General features: G+C 34.2%; 1 pseudogene; it reads right to left on the minus strand.

Moving 5' to 3' along the window:
* Positions 1-8701: 8701 nt before the first annotated feature.
* LOC149536801 (pathogenesis-related genes transcriptional activator PTI5-like) lies at positions 8702-9227 on the minus strand (annotated as a pseudogene).
* Positions 9228-9511: the final 284 nt, after the last annotated feature.

Consider the following 9511-nt stretch of genomic DNA (forward strand, 5'->3'; position numbering starts at 1 on the left):
TAAAAATGATTTTAAAAATATAGAATTATTGCATTAGATGTGGTTGATTTAATAGCTAAGCATTTGTATGCTTATTATTTAAAATTTGCATTAAAAAAAAAATGAATTTATATTTTAGAAGAACTATGGAAAAAAATATTTAGAAGAACTATGAAAAAAATTATACAATGACATTTGATAGGAAAAAATGTTAAACTTTTCAAATATATATTGTTTTAAATTATAAGAGAAATGAGTTCCAATATGTCTAGGCTAAAATAATAATATGTTCATGTTGGAAAAATAGATGGAATAATAGGGGGGGTTGAATCAGTTACCACAAAAAAAGGTCTACAAATCCCTTAGATGTCTTAAATAACTAGTTACTACTATCACTCAGTAGCCACACAAAAAAATGTTGTAACTCGGTAGATTAACTTGTTAGTGATCTTTATGCAGTCACAATCATTAACATGAATGCAAAAGAAAATAACATCAACATAAGAGACACCAGATTTAATATGGAAACCCAATATGGGAAAAACCACCAAGTAACTGGCTATCAATTTTCACTCTTACTAAGTGAGCCCTATTAGGATCCAACCCCGTTAAAGCTTACAAAACACACTGTTAGGTGTGACCGGTTAGAGGATTTAATCACCCTACTAGGAGTGGCCTTGCTAGAGGACTTTAGAACAATTTAGTAGAACTGTCCACCTTGTTAGAGGATTTACAAAATGGCTGTTAGACCAACTCTATTAAGAGATGTAGAAATTACTGCTACAATGGTGAGAAAGTAACAATAAGTGACCTAAATGAGATGCAAACTAACTTTGTTGATACAAATATCTGTTTGCTTCACTAGATCCTCTCTATTTGAATACAACTTTACTACTCTTCAAGGATATCTAATCCTTCTTCAAAATTTGCTCACACTTCCTTTTCACACAATCAATTCACTTGCATATTCTCTCATTACTCATTGATACATTTGAAATTACAACTTGACCTTTTATTTATACATTAAAAATTGTCAAGTTAGCTCATTTACAAGTTACATTTACCAATAAACAATACATCAGTCAGCTACAAACATTACATGAAACAAATAAACTTTATTTCAAAACAATGAAATCCTTTATTGGTCGACCCAGTTCGATAAACACTGCTCCAAAAATGATTTTCAGTGTTGACCAAGTGAATCTCGATAAACACTATGAACTCTACAAAAATCCTTTGGAGACTGAGTGAACTTGGTAAGAACTAACTTTCCTTTGCTAATCTTGTGAGCTTGATAGAAACTAATTTCTCTCACAAAAGCCTTTAGTGCCCAAGTGAGCTCAGTAAAAACTATCTTGATAGTGTAACTTCCAGAAACACTTGGTAGACTCTATAATTTACTTTGCTAATCTTCTAAGCTCGATAGACTCTATTTAATAACTGATATGACATTTGTGTAACATCAAAGACAACACACAATTGAATAATTATATCCAACAATCTCTCTCTTTGGCATTGATGGCAACACAACATGTCATAGTAGAATGAAATTTGAAAACAAGTCTTTTCTTGACAAAATATTACTCCCTCTTAATTTCATTCCACAAACTCCTCAAATACAATAATCTCCCTCTGTGAAGGAATTACATAGCTTCTTTGCAAACATCAAACTCTTCGTAAACAACTTCAAATTTCAGAAAGATATGATAGCACACTCTCCCTCTTTGACAACACATGCCAAAGAAAACACAAACCAAATGAAGAACAATGTACCTTATGTACTAATTCAGATGCAGTATTCTCATGATTATTCTGCATCAACTAAAAGATCTTCAGCTTGATACTTGTTGATGCATCACAAAAGCTTCATTTTAGTGAGCTTCAGATAGGGGAATGACTCCTAACTTACTTCTTAGATGCAAGAATGCATCCTTACATAAAGGCTTGGTGAATATGTCAGCAATTTGTTCTTTTGTATGGACATATTCTAATCTGATCTCCTTATCCTGCACCAATTCTCTGTAAAAGTGATACTTTATTGCAATGTGCTTGGTTTTTTAATGCATCACTAGATTTTTAGATATATTAATTGCACTTGTATTGTCACAAAACATAACAATAGGTTCTTTGATTTCTTCCCTCATACCTTCCAATAACTACTTGAAACAAACAATAAATTAGAATAGTTTACTGTTGTTGCAACATACTCTGCTTCTACTATAGATCGAGATGTGCAATTTTGCTTTTTACTTGTCTAAGAAACCAACCTCTTTCCAAGAAAGAAAGCTCCTCCACTTGTACTATTTCTATCATCAATGTTTCCTGCCTAATCTGCATTAGTAAACACTTTCAAATCCAAATTACCTCCAAATTTTTACCAGAATCCATAATCTTCAATGCCTTTCAAGTATCTCATGGACCTTTTGATTGCCATCATATGATTGTCTCTTGGTTTTGCTGAAAATCTTGCTACAATACCAACTACAAGGGCAATATCTGGCCTTGTATGAACTGCATACTGCGATTTTCCAATCATAGATCTATACAATGTTTGATCTACCTCCTTTGATTCATCTTCCTTAGTAACTTTCAATCCAGTACACATAGGAGTCCCAATTGGTTTATAGGCTTCCATGCCAAACTTTTTCAGTCTCTCCTTGATCTATTTAGATTGAGTTATGTAGATGCCATTCTTACTCTACTAAATTTGAAGACCAACAAAGAATTTGATCTCACCAAACATTGACATCTCAAATTCCTTGTTCACTTGCTCTAAAAATTCTTTGCAAAGATCATCATTCCCTATGAAAAAAGTATCATCCACAAATATTTTTGCCAAAACAATTTTATTATCTAGTCCTTCTTTGATATACAAGCTATTGTTATCATTAGTTCTATGAAAACCAATTTGAATAAGATAGTTATGCAATCATTCATACCATGCTCCAGGGGCTTTTTTCTGACCATACAATGCTTTGTGTAATTTTCAAACCATGTCCTTCTTGTATGGATCAACAAAAGTTTTAGGCTGTTCAATGTAAACTTCTTCATGCAGTATACCATTGAGAAATGTTGACTTGATATCCATCTGATAAAACTTAAATCTTTTATATGTAGCATATGCAAGTAAGGTCCTGACACCTTCAGTCTTGCAACAGGAGCAAAAGTCTCTCCATAATCTATTCTTTCTTCTTGAGAATATTCTTTGCATAGTAGCCTAGCTTTGTTCCTTGATACCTTACCATCTTCATTCAACTTATTTCTGAATATCCACTTAGTTCCAATCACATTTTTATCTTTAGGCCTAGATACAAGAGTCCATGTTTTGTATTTCTCTATCTTCTCTATCTCTTCATTCATAGCCTCAATCTAACTTTCATTTCCTAATGCATCTTTGACACTTCTAGGTTCAAAATCAACAAGTAAACAAGTACCTTTCAATTTACTTCTTGTCATAGTACCTTTAGATTTGTCTCTAATGATCTGATCTGGGCTATGATGTCTCCTAACATATTTTGCTAATACAGGTTCCTTTCTTTTTGAATGCTCTTCATTCTCATCCTCTTGCACTTCAACTTTAGGTTCTAGCAATTTTACTACTATTCGAGTCATTTAGACTCTGTAGGCATTGGATTGGTAGAATCTAAATGTGACTTGGGTTCCTATAGCTTGGTTTGAACTTCCTGCAACTTGGTTACTAAAGACTTGGGAGTAGAAGATTCCTAATGAATAGGTGTGTCTTGCACTATATTAGGTTCAATGAAAACAAATCTTCTATAGTCTTCTAGTTCCTTTTTTCGTTCTTCTTCAACCCTTTCTACAAACTCATCAACTTTCACATGTGCACTTTCTATGATCTTGTGAGTAGACAAATTCAAACATCTATATATGCTTTACTTTTGCAAGAGTATCCCAAGAATATTCCTTCATCACCCTTTACATCAAATTTACCTTTTCTAGATTCCTTCAAAATGTAACATTTGCTTCCAAATAATTTTAGGTAACTTACATTAGGTTTATAGCCATACCATAACTCATAGGGGGTTTTGAATGATTCCTTCTTCAGTTGTAATCAATCCAAGGTATGAACTGCAATGTTGATAGCTTCCTTCCAATATTTGATAGCAATGTTCTTTTCAATCATTCAATTTCTTGAATAGTCCATGATAGATTTCTTCCTCCTTTCAGCTATTCCATTTTGCTCGAGAGTTCTAGGTGCTGATACCTGTCTTTTGATTCTCCTTTCAATGAAAAAGTTATTGAACTCATGGGAGATGAATTCACCACCTCTATCTAACCTCAAGCATTTCAATCTTTTGCATGTTTCCTTTTCTACTCTATCCAAATACCACTTGAAATTTTCAAATGCTTCTGATTTCTCTCTTAGGTACATGACAATCATCATTCTTGAGTAATCATCAACAAAAAGAATGAAGAAATTTTCTATAGTATAGCTTTCAATTCTAATAGGTCCACACAAATTAGTATGCACAATTTCTAAAACATCTTCAGACTAATGGTTATTACTTTTAAACCTAGCCTTTCCCATCTTACCAATTTGACAATTCTTGCATAGACCAACCTCAGGTTTCTTTATACTAGGAATGCCTCTTACTTTCCTAAATTTTCTTATTTTCACCAAATTATCAAAGTTCACATGACACAATCTTCTATGCCATAACCAACTTTGTTCAACTTGAACAATAAAACATGAACATTCACCAAGTTCAAGATAGAACATGTTACCTTTAGTTTGAATGCTAGATCCAACCACCTTTTCTTTCTCATGCAGCAACCTTTATTTTCCATGCATGAATTCCACTTTGAATCCATTATTGAGTAGATGTGTCACACTCAACAGATTGCGTTTTAGTGCTTCTACCCAATATGCATTATCACATACAAGCTCTTTGGTTAGCGAGATTCTTCCTCTTCCTTTTATGCAACAAGGTTCATTATTTTCAAACCTCACACTAGCACCATCATAGTCTTCAAAATTTTCAAATTTTATTTTATCACCAGTCATATGATGAGAGTAACAACTATCTATGATCTATGTATCATTTTGGCTCACATGAGAGATAAGTTTCATTTCCTCATCATTATCAGATTCATCTTTCACAGCAATGTAAACAATTTCATCTTATTCTTCATCAGAATCATTAAAATCCTTAGCCATGAAACATGTTTTCTTACCTTTGTCTTTGAATGATTTGAAGTCTTTCTTGCACTTGTGACCTTTCTTCTCATCCTTGTTCTGCTTATTTTGGCACCTAGCAGTAATATGTCCAATTTCCTCACCTGAAAAACAAACTAGAGGAACCTTACCTTTGTATTTTCCTCTGCCTCTAGAATATTTCCTAGTTAGTAAAGCTTCAACTACCTCAAGATTACTATTAGAACTCTGTTCTAATTCTTCTTCACTTTTTGACTGAGAATCCTTTGTCTTCTTTCCTTTCTCCTTGAGTGAAAGCTTGGCTTCAAATACCGATTCAACATTCTTGGTAGCTAGAGCATAGTTATCATAGTTATCTAGCTCAAATGTAGTCAATCTTCCAACTATGGCCTCTAAATTTATCTTATGATTTGCTTCACATCTTCTTTCTTGAATTGTAGAAACTCTAATTGCATAAATGGGAAATAATGTTCTAAGAACTTTAGTTACTACTATTTCCTCCTCAATGTCTCCTCTAGAAGCCTTGATTGCACTAACAATTGCTTTGACTCTTTCAACATATTTTTCAATGTTTTCATCTCCTCTCATCCTCATCTAATCAAATTATCCTCTTAAACTTTTTTCTTTGGCTCTTCTAACATTATCATCACCTCCATAGATATCTTTCAACTTGTTCCACATTTCAAATGTAGTTTTGTAGTCCTTGATATCATCAAATTCTTTATAGCTTAGGGCAGAAGCAATGTCTATCATCATGGTGTTATGCGTTTTCTTCTCAGCAATGTCATTTGTAGATAATGTGTCAGTAGGAGTCACATATGCTTCATCTAGAGGGAGTCTCATGAGACCTCACCATGCTGAAAAGTTATCCCTATTAAGCCTTGGAATTTCCCTCTTGTAAGACATCCTGATCTTTAGCTTAAATCCTTGAATCCTTCCTGCAAGCACCAAAAGCTCTAATACGAATTGTTAGAAATATAGATGGAGTAACTGAGAGGGGGGCGAATTAGTTACCACAAAAACAAATTCACAAATCCCTTAGATATCTTAAGTAACTAGTTACTTCTGTCACTCGGTAGCCATACAAAAAAATGTTGTAACTTAGTAGATTAACTTGTTACTAATCTTTAGGCATTCACAATCATTAACATGCAAGCAAAAGAAAATAACATCAACACAAGAGACAGCAGATTTAATGTGGAATCCCAATATGAGAAAAACCACCAAGTAACTAGCTACCAATTTTCACTTTTCTGAGGTGAGCCTTGTTAGGAGCCAACCCTGTTAAACGTTACAAAACACACTGTTAGGTGTGACCTAGTTAGAGGATTTAATCACCCTGCTAGGAGTGGCCTTGCTAGAGGACTTTAGAACAATTCAGTAGAACTGTCCACCTTGTTAGAGGATTTACAAAATGGCTATTAGACCAACTCTGTTAAGTGATTTAGGAATTAATGCTACAATGGTGAGAAAGTAACAATAAGTGACCTGAATGAGATGCAACTAAACTCTGCTAATACAAATCTCTACTTGCTTCACTAGATCCTCTCTAATCGAATACAACTTTGTTGTTCCTCAAGGATATCATATCCTTCTTCAAAATTTGCTCACACTTCCTTTTCACACAATCAATTCACTTGCATATTCGCTCATTACTCATTCATACATTTGAAATCACAACTTGACCTTTTATTTATACATTACAAATTGTCAAGTCGGCTCATTTACAAGTTACATTTACCAATAAACAATACATTAGTCAGTGAAAAACATTAGATGAAACAAATAAACTTTATTTCAAAATAATGAAATCCTTCATTGGCTGACCCAACTCGGTAAACATTGCTCCAAAAATGATTTCCAGTGTTGACCAAGTGAAGCTCGGCAAACTCTACAAAGTCTACAAAAATATTTTGGAGCCCAAGTGAACTCGGTAAGAACTAACTTTCCTTTGCTAACCTTGTGAGATTGGTAGAAACTTATTTCTATTATAGGAGCCTTCAGTGCCTAAGTAAGCTCAGTAAAAATTTTTTTCACAATGTAACTTTCAAAAATGCTTAGTAGACTCTGTCTGATAACAGTTATGACATTTGTATAACATCAAAAACAACGCACAATTGAACAATTGTATCCAACAGTTCATTCATTCTTGTCTTTGCAAATACTATATATTATTCTAATCTATTGGATTGATGTATTAAAACTAATTGTATAATTTAGTTACAAAGAGAAAAGAGGATGAAGATATCAGGTAGAAATGGACAACACACATCGGGAAGATATGAGTTAGAGAAAGAAATAATTAGAGTTATGGAGAGAAAAAGGATAACAAGGGTCTAAAATAGATGGAGATTGGTGGGGGGGTGGGGGTGGCGGTGAGGGGGGGGGGGGAGGGCGGCGCGGGGTTGCCGAGAGAGAGGGAGATATAGAGAGTGAATAGGCTAGGAAGATGATATTGTGAGAGGAGTGAGGGGAGAGAGTTAAAGAGTGTAGTTATAGAGAAAGAGAGAGCGAGAGAAGAGGGAGAGGGTGAAAGACATGATGTAGAAATTAATACTAATTGGGGGGTAAAATGGTAGGTGCATGTGGGAAAAAAGAGAAAGACAAAAGAAGGGAAAGAGGTGAGGTAGGCAATCAAATGGATGGATTTGGTGATGGGGAGAAGGAGAGAGAGAGAGAGAGAGAGAGAGAGAGAGAGAGAGAGAGAGAGGCGGGGGGGGCGGGGGAATGCGAGCTAGACATAGTGTGAAGGATGAGAGATAAAGAAACATGAGAGAGTTGTTGAGACTTTAATTTCATGATTAATAAACAAACCATGTATTATAAAATTTGAAGCCTTAATAACTCTTTAACTCTTGATTTCTTTAAAGAAGTCCCACTGTGAACTTTTCGAGCCACTGCAAATAATAATCTAACTTTAAGGATAAAACTTATGCTAGCACTAATGCAAATGAAAACTCTAATTTATATCCAAAGTGTAATTTTAATTACTTGAGTAAAAAATATACATTTTGATCGTATTAATTATTATGTTGGTGGGTTTTTTTTTTCAAAAGGAATCTATTGTATTAAGTATATCTATAAAGTAAACATGTAAAATCTATAATGTATCATAAAATATAATATATTCAATAATTATTACTTATTCTTTTACATTAATGACAATAATGTCTTTGATTCTTTCATTGCAAGTCACGAGTGCTACTAGCTTATATATATTTTATATATATACAAAAATTCAAGAGATATCCTTCTCGAGGCACCTATTGCACTAAATCCGATTATGAAAATAGGTACCTCGAGAAGGATATCTCTCGACTTTTTGTGTATATATAAAATATATAAGCTAGTTTAAATTACCAAGACATAGATATGGACAATACTATAAATTGGCATTTAAGTTTTTCTTCCTAGAGGTGGTTTGATAGTGTTCATATTCATTTATAGGAATATTTTTTCCTAAATTAAGAGAAATAAAAATCCAGGAGAATACATTTAACGAATAATTGAATGAAAAAAGTAATGATTTATTTACAAAAGTGGAGATTACATTACCATGGATGATGGTGTGAAGGGAAAAGTAAGAAAGTTGGGAAGCAGAGAAAGAGGGTCCAAATTTTCCAATTTCTGACAAACATCGTCCTTTCCATTGCTTACATCAATTATAATCTTTTTATGAGACTCCTTTACAATATTCTTTTTGTGCTTCTTGTTGCAGGGCTCCATATGACCACACACTGAGGCCCACTCAGCATAGGCAGATCCGTTGAGGGAAAAGTTGAGGAGAGCCTTGGATCCTCTCATCTTGTAAGCAGCACAATCATATGCCTAAGCGGCTGCCTCTGGAGTGTCGAAAGTTCCAAGCCAACTGCGGGCCCCATCCCTGGCAGAGTCCCTAATCTCTGCTACAAATTTTCCCCATGGCCTGCGATGCACGCCTCTATAATGTCACTCAGACGAAACACTTCAAATCCTGATCTCCGTCAGAGAGATCAGCAGATGAGGAAATGGAATCCTCGCCTAGCAAACGCAACGAACTCTGTTGAGCAGAGTACTACTCTTCACTCATCATTTTAGAGGCAGATAGAAATGAATTAGGAGGAATCTGTAGTTTTATATATATATAGAGAGAGAGAGAGAGAGAAAGTCCTCTCTTTCTTCCTTAATAAACTGACAGAGAGAGAAAGTCCTCTTTCTTCCTTAATTGCACTTACTGGCTAACTAGGGTTGACAGATGCACATGTCAACAACGTGCGCATCTCTAACATAACGATTAATAAACTCACAGAGTATATTAAGAACAAAATCACATTACCCTCTTTCATTTGTTTTCCATTTTTATTTCAGATTTCTAGT

This window comes from Cupressus sempervirens, chromosome 10, assembly GCF_028749045.1.
Source record: "Cupressus sempervirens isolate cs-2001-9-10 chromosome 10, ASM2874904v1, whole genome shotgun sequence".
In the NCBI taxonomy this organism is placed as follows: domain Eukaryota; kingdom Viridiplantae; phylum Streptophyta; class Pinopsida; order Cupressales; family Cupressaceae; genus Cupressus; species Cupressus sempervirens.